This window comes from Mastomys coucha, unplaced genomic scaffold (assembly GCF_008632895.1).
Source record: "Mastomys coucha isolate ucsf_1 unplaced genomic scaffold, UCSF_Mcou_1 pScaffold16, whole genome shotgun sequence".
Taxonomy (NCBI): Eukaryota; Metazoa; Chordata; class Mammalia; order Rodentia; family Muridae; genus Mastomys; species Mastomys coucha.
The window spans coordinates 5,849,553-5,859,552 of NW_022196898.1; the positions used below are offsets into that span (position 1 = coordinate 5,849,553).

A 10,000-nucleotide genomic window follows, 5' to 3' on the forward strand; every position below is an offset into this window, starting at 1 on the left:
TCTCTCTCTCTCTCTCTCTCTCTCTCTCTCTCTCTCTCTCTCTCTCTCTCTCGCAGAGTTGCGTTTCATTTTCTCAGGCTGGCTGTTGTCTTGGCAAAATGGTATGGGCGTGGATAGGATGGAAAGTGATGAAAGCAATGAAATTGAATTCAAAGGGAGGACTGAAGAAACTCGAGGAGATAGGGTTCAAGCTACACAGGAAATTATTCCGAATCTGCTCCCAGACGCCCGCCCCCTCCACGTATGCTCAAGCCCGCAAAGCTCCACAAAGCCAGCTCTGTGTTCTGAGGAAGGGACAGAGAATTCAAGTCCTGAGGACTCAAGTGTGCTCATATATTCTGAGACCTGGGCTCATAAAGTCTTGAGAATACAGCTGGCTTCTTGAATGCTCTGAGGGAGCTTGAGTGTCTCAGACAGACTGGCTTTCCCTAGAGCACACTACTCATTATGATAAAGCTGATAACAAAGTCTCTCATTCCCCAGCTTAGGGATGTTCTGCTGCCTCGTGCTTACAGATCACTAAATTGAAGATACAACCTTGGTTCATGCAAGTGGATTTCCCTGGAAATTGTAACTGAGCTAAGAGACAGCTGCTAGCTGGCTCATACAGGCTCAGAATTTTACCATTGTAAAAAAGACACAAGAGTGAGACTGTACCCTCTTTATCAATCAATCTGATTTCAAAATCAGAATACCAAAACACTAATCTATTTACTACCAGCATGCCAAATACAATATAAATAGACTGACTCTGTGTAAGGTAAAAGGATACCATGTTGAAGAACATATTAAGATATTAGTTATAGATTTTCCTAATTAATATAAAAGTAAAACTGCATTAGTGTTTATTTATAGTTGTCCCCTGCTTGATTAACGTTTAAATCAATATTAAGAACTTATTGTAAATGCTTCCACTCAGATTATTGCTCCCAGTTTTAGCCCATATATAGTTCTAAGCATCAGTTGGCTCTGATAGGCTTCCACAGACCACTTTTAGCATGATAAAAATTATATAATGCTGTAGTAATCACCATGTTAGTTTGACGTGTATAGGCTATGATATATTTGAGCCCCTATTGATAATTTAGTTAACTTGACTAATTTCCCATTAGAAAATGTTTTAGGTTTGCTTATTTTATTTTAGGTGAATGAATGGTTTGTTTGTACACATGTCCATCAGTACACCATTTGGGTACTTTGTTCTTAGAGGACAGAAGAGGGTGTCAGATCCCCTGGAACTAGAGTTATAGTTTGTTGTAAGCTGTGGGTGCTCAGAATCAAACTCAGGTCCTCTGCAAGAGCAGTAGGTGGTCTTAACTTTGAGACATTTTCTCATTTTTAATGGCACACCTAAAACCTATCATCTAAGCAATTTTTAGGTATATAATACACAATTACTTACAATCACTGTGATGTGCTTGGTGTTACTTCTCTAACTGAAATTTTGTACCTGTTAGCACGGCTTCCTAGTACTTCCCTTCCCCAACCCTGAGAACAGCCATTTTATCCCCTATGTGACTTCTAGTTTACTTAAGAGGGGAACTCACTATGTAGACCGGTCTGGCCTTGAACTCAGAGATCCACCCGGCTGTGCCTCTGCCTTCTGGATGCCACATGAAAGACATTCTTGAAATGGTTTGTGGTTTTCTTGGGGTACTTATCTTCAATCAGTATATAAAACTGGTCGAGGTACCTAGTGACCCTTGCCCTAGATGCTGCTGTCCCTTTGTAGGTCAAAGATCTAAGCCACAGAAGCAAAGCGTAGCTTCACACTCTCTTCTCAACACTAACCTGCTCAGACCTCAGTTAGAACTGATCCAACAATAATAGAAAATGGAGTATTCAAGGTAGTATTTCCCTTGATTTGTGTTAAAATCCAGGAAAGATAAGAAGAAAAATAACTCAAATCCTTAGAGGCAGAGTCACCACTGGTAGGCTAATGTCTATTCTTTTATTCTTTCTGATATCTGTTCATTAAGAAATAGTGTATCTTCTTAGAAAGTGCAATATGAAATATTACAGCATTACATTTATGTAAGATTTGGTTACATGAATGGATAATGGGTAGGAATGGTTCACATGTGCATATATGTGAGTGCACACTGTGAACAAACTCTTTGATTATAGAAATTAATTAAGCTTGGAGCTGTAAGTACTTCAGAATCTGAAATGCAAAATGCAATTGCATTTTAAATATTCTGGCACCTGCAATGCAATGAGATAAAGTAATATGCTGGCTTCTGTTTCATCTTAAGGTACAATCTCACTGTATATGTGATCTCACTGTATAACAAATTATGACAAACATTTTGAACTGGTGAAGGGTTTTTAAAGTTACTAAAGTCAGTAAGATGAAGTCAAAAGGAGCTGTATATAAATGTGACCTACAGATGATAAATTATCTGCCCTTGGAATGCAGGTGAGATATCTGAATGCTACTGCACGGGTCTAAGGGACCTGAGTAGTAAGTAAATGCAGGCAGCAGGTTTCTCAATGCTGGGGTGAAGTTTTACAGATAAACATGACAGAGGCAAACATGATCCAACTGGTTTAAATAAAAGTGAGAGTCACTGGTATGAACTCACATATAGCTCTGAGCAGGCACAGATGGCATGTGCAGAAATATTTATAGATGTGAGCAAGTGCATGGGTTAGTATACACGCATATTCCCTCTATCTGTTGGAAAGGCATAGATGCAGAGACACGTTACCAGCAGTAAATGTGTCTGATACCTAGATCCTACTTTTAAAATATCATTCACAAGAATGGTGGTGTCATTAGAAGAGTGATTGGTTCTGGACATGAGGTAAGAAATGTACCAGATGAGCTGAAATAATACTGCCATGCTGTAAAGTAAGCAGTTAGATGGAAATAAACCAATAAACACACAGCATGAAGCATTTCAAAGGACACAGGTGTCACCTGAACAAGCTCTCCATGACCATGTTGGAAGAAATTGAGAAACACACTCAGACCAGTGATCTTGAATTGTGACCCAAAGAATGTAATAAGTATCCCCGAGTCTCATAAACAGACAGAAAGAGACGAGACGGCCCTTCCATCAGAGGAATCCTACGTGCTCCCTGCAGATCTTCTGTCTTTGAGGTAGGGCACAACTCCCCACTGGTTAAGCATGGCTTGCACACTGGGAGTTTCTCTGAGAGAATGTGATGGGTCAAGAAGAGAAATCTCCTGTACCCTTGAGAAGGCTGAGGAGCAATGCCTTCATGCATGCCAACGATGGAGTGGGAAGAGATAAGTTACTGTGATGGTGAGCTCTCCCCACAGTGGGCACTTCCTGGGTTGAGAATTATGAGTGTGCCTCTGTACCCCTACACCTATTCAGTCCTCCTCCCCCAAAACTTGTAACACTGTGGATTATGAAGAAGACATTAGGCATACACCAATGAAAGGCCACAAATATCTGAACTGAGTTTCTATAATGGCCCATTGTTACCAAAAACGAAAGAAACAATGTGTGAGACAGATATACAGCCAATAGGAACCTAAGGCCACATGTTAGTTAAATGGAATCATGCAGTGGATATGATCCGACTACACTAAATAGTACATAGAACCCAGACAAAGGCTAAGAAAATGTGAATGAAGGATGAGTTTTAATTAATCATGATGCATCAAGACTTGTTCATTTTTCATTTTCTTCTAGTATTTCTACAGACTCTGGCCTTAAGTTTAAGTCATCAGTTTTGAATTGCTAGATACCCTAAGCATTTGCACTTTAACAAAGTAAAGAGATAATCTAGAAAGGGGGGAAATATTTGCAAATAATACATGTAATTAGAGGTTAATAAAATTATAAGACACTCTACAATAAAGATAAACTGATTTTAAAAATGGACATAGTGCCTGAACAGACTTTTCTCTCAAGAAAACATACAAATGGCCCAGAGGTACAAGAAAATTGCTCAGTGTCACAACTTATCAAGGAAATGCCAATTCAAGCCTGAGCATCATACACCTTGCCCCTGGGAGAATGGCAGTTATCAAACAAGGTTGTATGTCAGGGAGGCTATAGAGGGAGAGAACCTTGCCCATTGCAGAGAGGGAATTTAACTTAAAATGGCTATTATGAAACAGAATAGGGGCTCCAACTACATCAAACAATTCTTCTAGGACATACACACACACACACACAAACACACACACACAAACACACACACACACACACACAAACACACACACACAGAGTAAATAAAATCAGTATGTCAAAGAAATAGCTATATGCATGTTCGTTATGACAGTAACAACTTCCAAGGTTCAGAATTAACCTGCTGCCTATCAACAGACAAATGTATTTAAAAATGAGGTTTATGTAAACAACTGAAAATTATTTCATCTTTAGCAATAAATAAATCCTATTCTTGGTGACAGTTTAGATTTCTAAGAGAGTATTAAGTAAAATGATGTAAACCAGGTACTAGGAGACAATAACTGTGTCTCCTAGTTGTTGCTGCATAAAGGGGTAAGTCTAGTGACATTGTGGTTCTGAACTCAGTGTGTATATAATGCATATGTTATTTAGCATATGTTTAAAATTAAGATGACTCTACTTTGTAGAAGACATTAATAGAACATATGAAACATATGCAATGCCTTCTAAAAAGCTAAACTCATTAGACAGTACAGTGGTAGGTTTGAGGAAATTTGGGTGGGTGGTGAGGTGCTATTGGTCCAAGTAAGTATGCCAGTTAGTTTTTGTCAACTTGATACAACCCCAGCAATCTAAGAGAAGCTCAATTGAGGAATTGCCTCCATTAGTCTTGTCTTTGGGCATGTCTATGGGGATGTTTTCTTCATTGCTGATTGATGTGGAAGGGTTCAGTCTACCATGGGCAGTGTCATTCCTTATTAAGTGCACATAAACTATATTTTAAAAAAAAAAGCATGTCTCCTTGAAAATTGCCATAGGTAGGAAGAATAGGTAGCTGGAGTAATGAATATGCTAATTATTTTGATTGATTATCAATTCACAATGCATATAATTGTTGTAGGTATCAAGATACCACAGTGCCAACCATAATCATATACATTTATCACTTGCCAGCTCTATTTTAATAAGGATGAGGGAAAATATTGCAAAGGAACATTGGTTCATTCAAATACAAACACAGTATCTAATGACAATATAAAATATGATAGGGAACACAATCAATGGTGGAGCAAAAGAAATCTTTCCCAACAGTCCTATAATTTTCTGTAAATCTTCAAATCTTCTATAGTGATGCTTTTGAAAAGGGAATTGATTGAAAAATATTAAACAAAAGATATCCACATTATAGTTGCTACTCTTAAAGATGTTAAAATATTAAAAAAAAAACACAGGAAATTCCACTTAGAAAATTATATTCTAGAGAGTGTTTAACTTTCCTGAGAGACTTTTAGGATATTCAATGTAGTTCTAAATGTTGTTGTTTAACTGAACCTTGCATCAAGAGGAATCTGAGTTTTATAAAATTCCCTTCTTTTGCCGTAATCTAATGGACATTTTATATGTAAAGAAAGGTTATTTATGTTCTATTAATGTCTTCTACAAAGTAGAGTCATCTTAATTTTAAACATATGCTAAATAACATATGCATTATAGCCACACTGAGTTCAGAACCATAATGTCACTAGACTTACCCCTTTATGCAGCAACAAATTTGTATTGCTCCATCACATTTCCTAACTTTACGCTTACAATAGGTCTTTACTTAGCCAATGCATAGATTTTTTCCTTATCCCGTAGCTTAGTCCTGTAATATGAAAGGGCAGTGTATTTATGTGTGTGATGTGTGTGTTATGTGTGTGTGTATGCACACATGCTATCCCTCACTACTCACTGTCACAAACACAATATTTTACCAAGGGAATAGACAGCATTTCAAACTGAAAAGGACTTTTTAAAACATTCGTGCTTGCCTCCTTGGTTTGAGTTCAGAGGAAAGAGATTCTAAAGAGAAAAAAAATCAGGACGTTCGCACATTTTGAGGCGTGTGAATTTTATTCGCCAATTTGCTTTTTATACCATGGGCCAGCTGCTGCCTGTGGAAGACTGGGACATCACAGCCACAGTCACACTGCAGCTCAGTGTATCTCTCATGACAGAAGAAATCCTAAAAAATTATGTCCTTTGATTTTTACACAGATTTGATTAGGGAGGCCTGACAAGGGGGCGTAGCTTCACGCATCAGAAGTGCACTGTGGCCAAGGGTTATTTCTGGAGCTTTCTTTTAAAGTTTCATAAGTGTTTGAAACCCTGAGTTTCCGATTCCATTCTGCAGTTGCTCCTTGCCCAAAATGAGATATTTATATCGCTTCTAAAAGTCACTTTTAAAGTAAAGTGAATAAATAAAACACATTTTTGATGGGAAAGACAACTGCATGTGTGGATGGCTCTTTGCAAGTTGGTACCTTTCACGATGACTGCTTGGTCATGTGAGATGGCCTCACTGGCCACACATTCGGGTGATGAGAATCGTAAATCAGTAGACATTCTCCACACCGTGATCACTTCTCAAAAAGAGTGATGGAAACCACGGGCTCAGGAATGAGAGGTCTCGAATCTTCCATCATTAAGGTCCTGAACCTTCTCCTTGGCTACATGAGCTTGGACACTTGTCTTTGTTATGCCTTCCTTGTCTGTAAATGAAAAGAATAGCACCCAATGAACAGGCAATGAGTTTGCTATTAAACATGTGACTTTGGGGTTGTGGAGATGGTGGGTGCTTACTGTTCTTCCAGAGAACTATTGTTTTGTTCTCAACATCCATCATGAACAGCTCAAAACTGCAGCTCCAGCCCCAGGGGGACTTGTCTGGTCTTCATGGGAACTGCATAATATGGCATATACATGCTTGACCACCCAGACACACCCTAAAGTACAACTATTTCAATTAAAACTTTATTGTAAGTAAATTTCAAGTTAAAAAATATTCACACACCAAAATAAACCCCACCCAAAGTCTACACATCTCAATGAACACCCTATACCATTAGAATAGCTATTCTGACACATCTCAGTGAACTGTCCAGTTAGAATAGCCTCTCCAAAGCTGTGGCGCTTCGCAGCAGGTTTTACAAATTCTCTAGGAAAGTCACAAAAGATAGAGATGTACAGCAACTGACATCAATAGGCAAGAGTGGGGAGCTGGGAATGGCAGGGCTTAGTGTTGTCCTTGACATTTGGCCAGTATTTTCATAGTCCCAGAGGACGGTTTCTGCCGTGGAGGAAGCCACAGTGGTCTGATGACTAGACAGCAGTGTATTGCCTGGATAATTGTACCCCTAGCCACCCCTAGCTGCCTAAGTCTTTCTGCTTTCCTAAGTGGTCCTCTCTGGTCTCCACCGCCTTTCATTTGCTCCTTTCTCTCCAATGGTAAGAAGCTGCTCATGTGGGAAGTTGCTTTTTGCTTCATATCATATACACAGACGTCTGTGAACCTGTTGTTTGCCTGATATCAAGCACAGTGGGATGATTTATACCTTGGCAGTTATCAAACAAAAGCTTTGGTTTCTTTCCACGGTGAGCTGGTTCGCCAGCATGCTTGTCTGAATAGAACTTGCATGAACTTCTTTATGTTGTTTCTTTGTTCACTCATTGTGATTGATGTCACAGCTTAAACTGTTTCAAACATTGAGAATAGAATGGACTCCTGCCCTAACTGTAAATTTTAAAAGTATACACAAGCTCTAAACATCTCTGTGTGGGATGAACACAGATTTTATTATAAGTATAGCTGGGAAATGAAAACTCACATCTGTTACAGTTTAATAAAAGATATATGGAAACTATATATTGAGATTTATCCATAGTTATACCAAACTCAAAAATCTCATTTTATCCGATAATGTACTTGAAAAATCTGCATTCAGTTTAGGGTGGATATGACTATAAAAAGTCCTTCTTACTTTTTATAAATTATTTTTTGGCTATAATAATAAAATTATGCCTCTTTTTAGAGAGGTGATTTATTTAATGATTAATTCATCTGAACTTTTTTTTTGTATTGGTGACTTCAATGATAAAATTCCAAGTTAGCCTTGAACTAACCCACTTATTCACTGATAACCGGGCCTACCCCATGACGTCACTTTCTTTTGACTTCCTGTCCTCACAACCGTTTACAGGACAGACAATGGCTCCTTTATTCATTAAGCTCATATTATTTTAGGAAACAGGCCACAGGCATTATATTTGATAACGACTTGTGGTTTTGAATGTTACTAACATTTATTGAGTGCCAACTCTGAAACTGACTCTGGCTGGCACTTTGTCTTTCTAGAATCTCACAGCAATCTCTTTCAGTAGATTTGATGACTCCCTGTTCAGTACAGTTAGATCACTTGGCCAGGGTTACACTGATTAAGCATAAACGCCTTAAATTGCTTGAGTCTAATGACTAATCTCTTTATGCCAGACCTTGAAGCCTCTTATAGTATGAAGTTTTAATCTTCACATTACCTTGTGAAAAATACAGAGTAGGAATTACCACTCTTTGACAGAGCTTAACTTTAAAATAAAACAAAACAGCATGGGGGCAAACAGCGACACAGAATTAGATAGCTAAGAAGGTCCTCTGACTTCCCCCACCCCCAGAGTGCAATATCAAAATTAAAATGAGGTCATTCTATGGGTATTTTATGTTGAATTTCAGGAGGATGTTATTTCAGGATAAGAGCACCTTCAGGATTGAATACAAGAGTCATATAAATGTCTTTACAGGATTCTTACTTTAAAAATATGGATGTAGCACAAGAAGAAGTTGCTGTCAAACCACCAAGCAAAAATCATACATGTGCTGGTCCAAGGCTCTGGCACATATGTAGCAGAGGCCTGCCTTGTCTGGCCTCAGTGGGAGAGGATGCACCTAATCCTATAGAGACTGGATATCCCAGGGTGGCAGAATATGGGAGAAGCACCCTCTCAGAGGGGAAGAGGAGAAGGATAGGAGTAGAAGTTTGTCAAGGGCTACAGGGAGGGAGGATGGCAACACTTGGGATGCAAATAAATAAAATTAATAATAATAATAATAATAATAATAATAATAATGATAGAAGAAGAAGAGGAAGAGGAGGGAGAGGAAGAAGAAGAAGAAGAAGAAGAAGAAGAAGAAGAAGAAGAAGAAGAAGAAGAAGAAGAAGAAGAAGAAGAAGAAGAAGAAGTTGTTGCTGTTGATGTCTCTGCTTTTTTAAGCATTTAGCTGATCATTCCTGATGTTTCTGCAGAGGTCATTTCTCACCATGGCCTGTTTCTTCTGTTGTGTGGGAAAAGTGCCTAATGTCCAGGGTCTGCCAAAGGAAAGCGCTGACAAGAAAGCTTCTTAGTAAAGCTGAAAGGAAAACTGAACCCAAGGAACTTTAGCCATCCCCAGCCTATAGTTTGTATTTGAAATAAAATGAAGTTAGAAAGTAGAGAAAACTTGCAAGATGATTGTGATAGGAAAGGAACCTTTGTAGAGAGGTGGCAGGTTAGGTTGCCATAGCAGGTTAGGGTGCCATAGTCATGTCCCATTGTGAAGCCCCTAGGCCACTTCCCTTATATGAGGTGTCTCAAAAGACCATGGCTGAAGGGTACTCTCCTCTTGGGGGACAGAAAGAGGACAAACTCAGATCCATTTGCTTATTTCCAAAACTACCCTGTAAACGGAAGTGTTGCATGTGGAAATCAAAGGCCCAACGTGAGCTCCGTAGTGTAAATCTTCAAACCCAATTTCCCAGTAGCTGCTAGTTCTCTTTCCCCCTTCAAGATGTAGTTTACTCTGCAACCCCCTGACTTAGGTTCTTAGACCTAGTAGCTATCCACACCAGGGTCTCCAGATTCATCACTTTACTGTAAAGGACAGGAGTTACTGACCCTATAAGGTGATCCTGGGAAGCTGGTGGCTTCTTGAGGCATTGCTGGGGAAGTCTCACAAGTTTCTGAGAACAGACCTGTAGATACACCACGCCTACTTTCCAGTGAGCTGACCACCTACCATGAAGAATTTGAGCCAGACA

The 10,000-nt window shown here is 39.0% G+C and overlaps 1 protein-coding gene and 1 long non-coding RNA gene across 7 annotated transcripts in view; one reads left to right on the top strand and one right to left on the bottom strand.

Moving 5' to 3' along the window:
* Positions 1-10,000, top strand: part of Dclk1 (doublecortin like kinase 1) — a 299,253-nt gene that overhangs the window by 66,036 nt on the left and 223,217 nt on the right. The window lies entirely within an intron of this gene.
* Positions 1-10,000, bottom strand: part of LOC116092884 — a 12,118-nt gene that overhangs the window by 1,868 nt on the left and 250 nt on the right. The window contains exons 1-2 of the long non-coding RNA XR_004119544.1: positions 9,858-10,000; positions 6,416-6,643 (exon numbers count right to left, since the gene is read on the bottom strand). The exon at positions 9,858-10,000 is cut by the window's right edge and continues 250 nt beyond it. This is a non-coding gene — a long non-coding RNA (uncharacterized LOC116092884). The remainder of the gene's footprint in view (positions 1-6,415; positions 6,644-9,857) is intronic.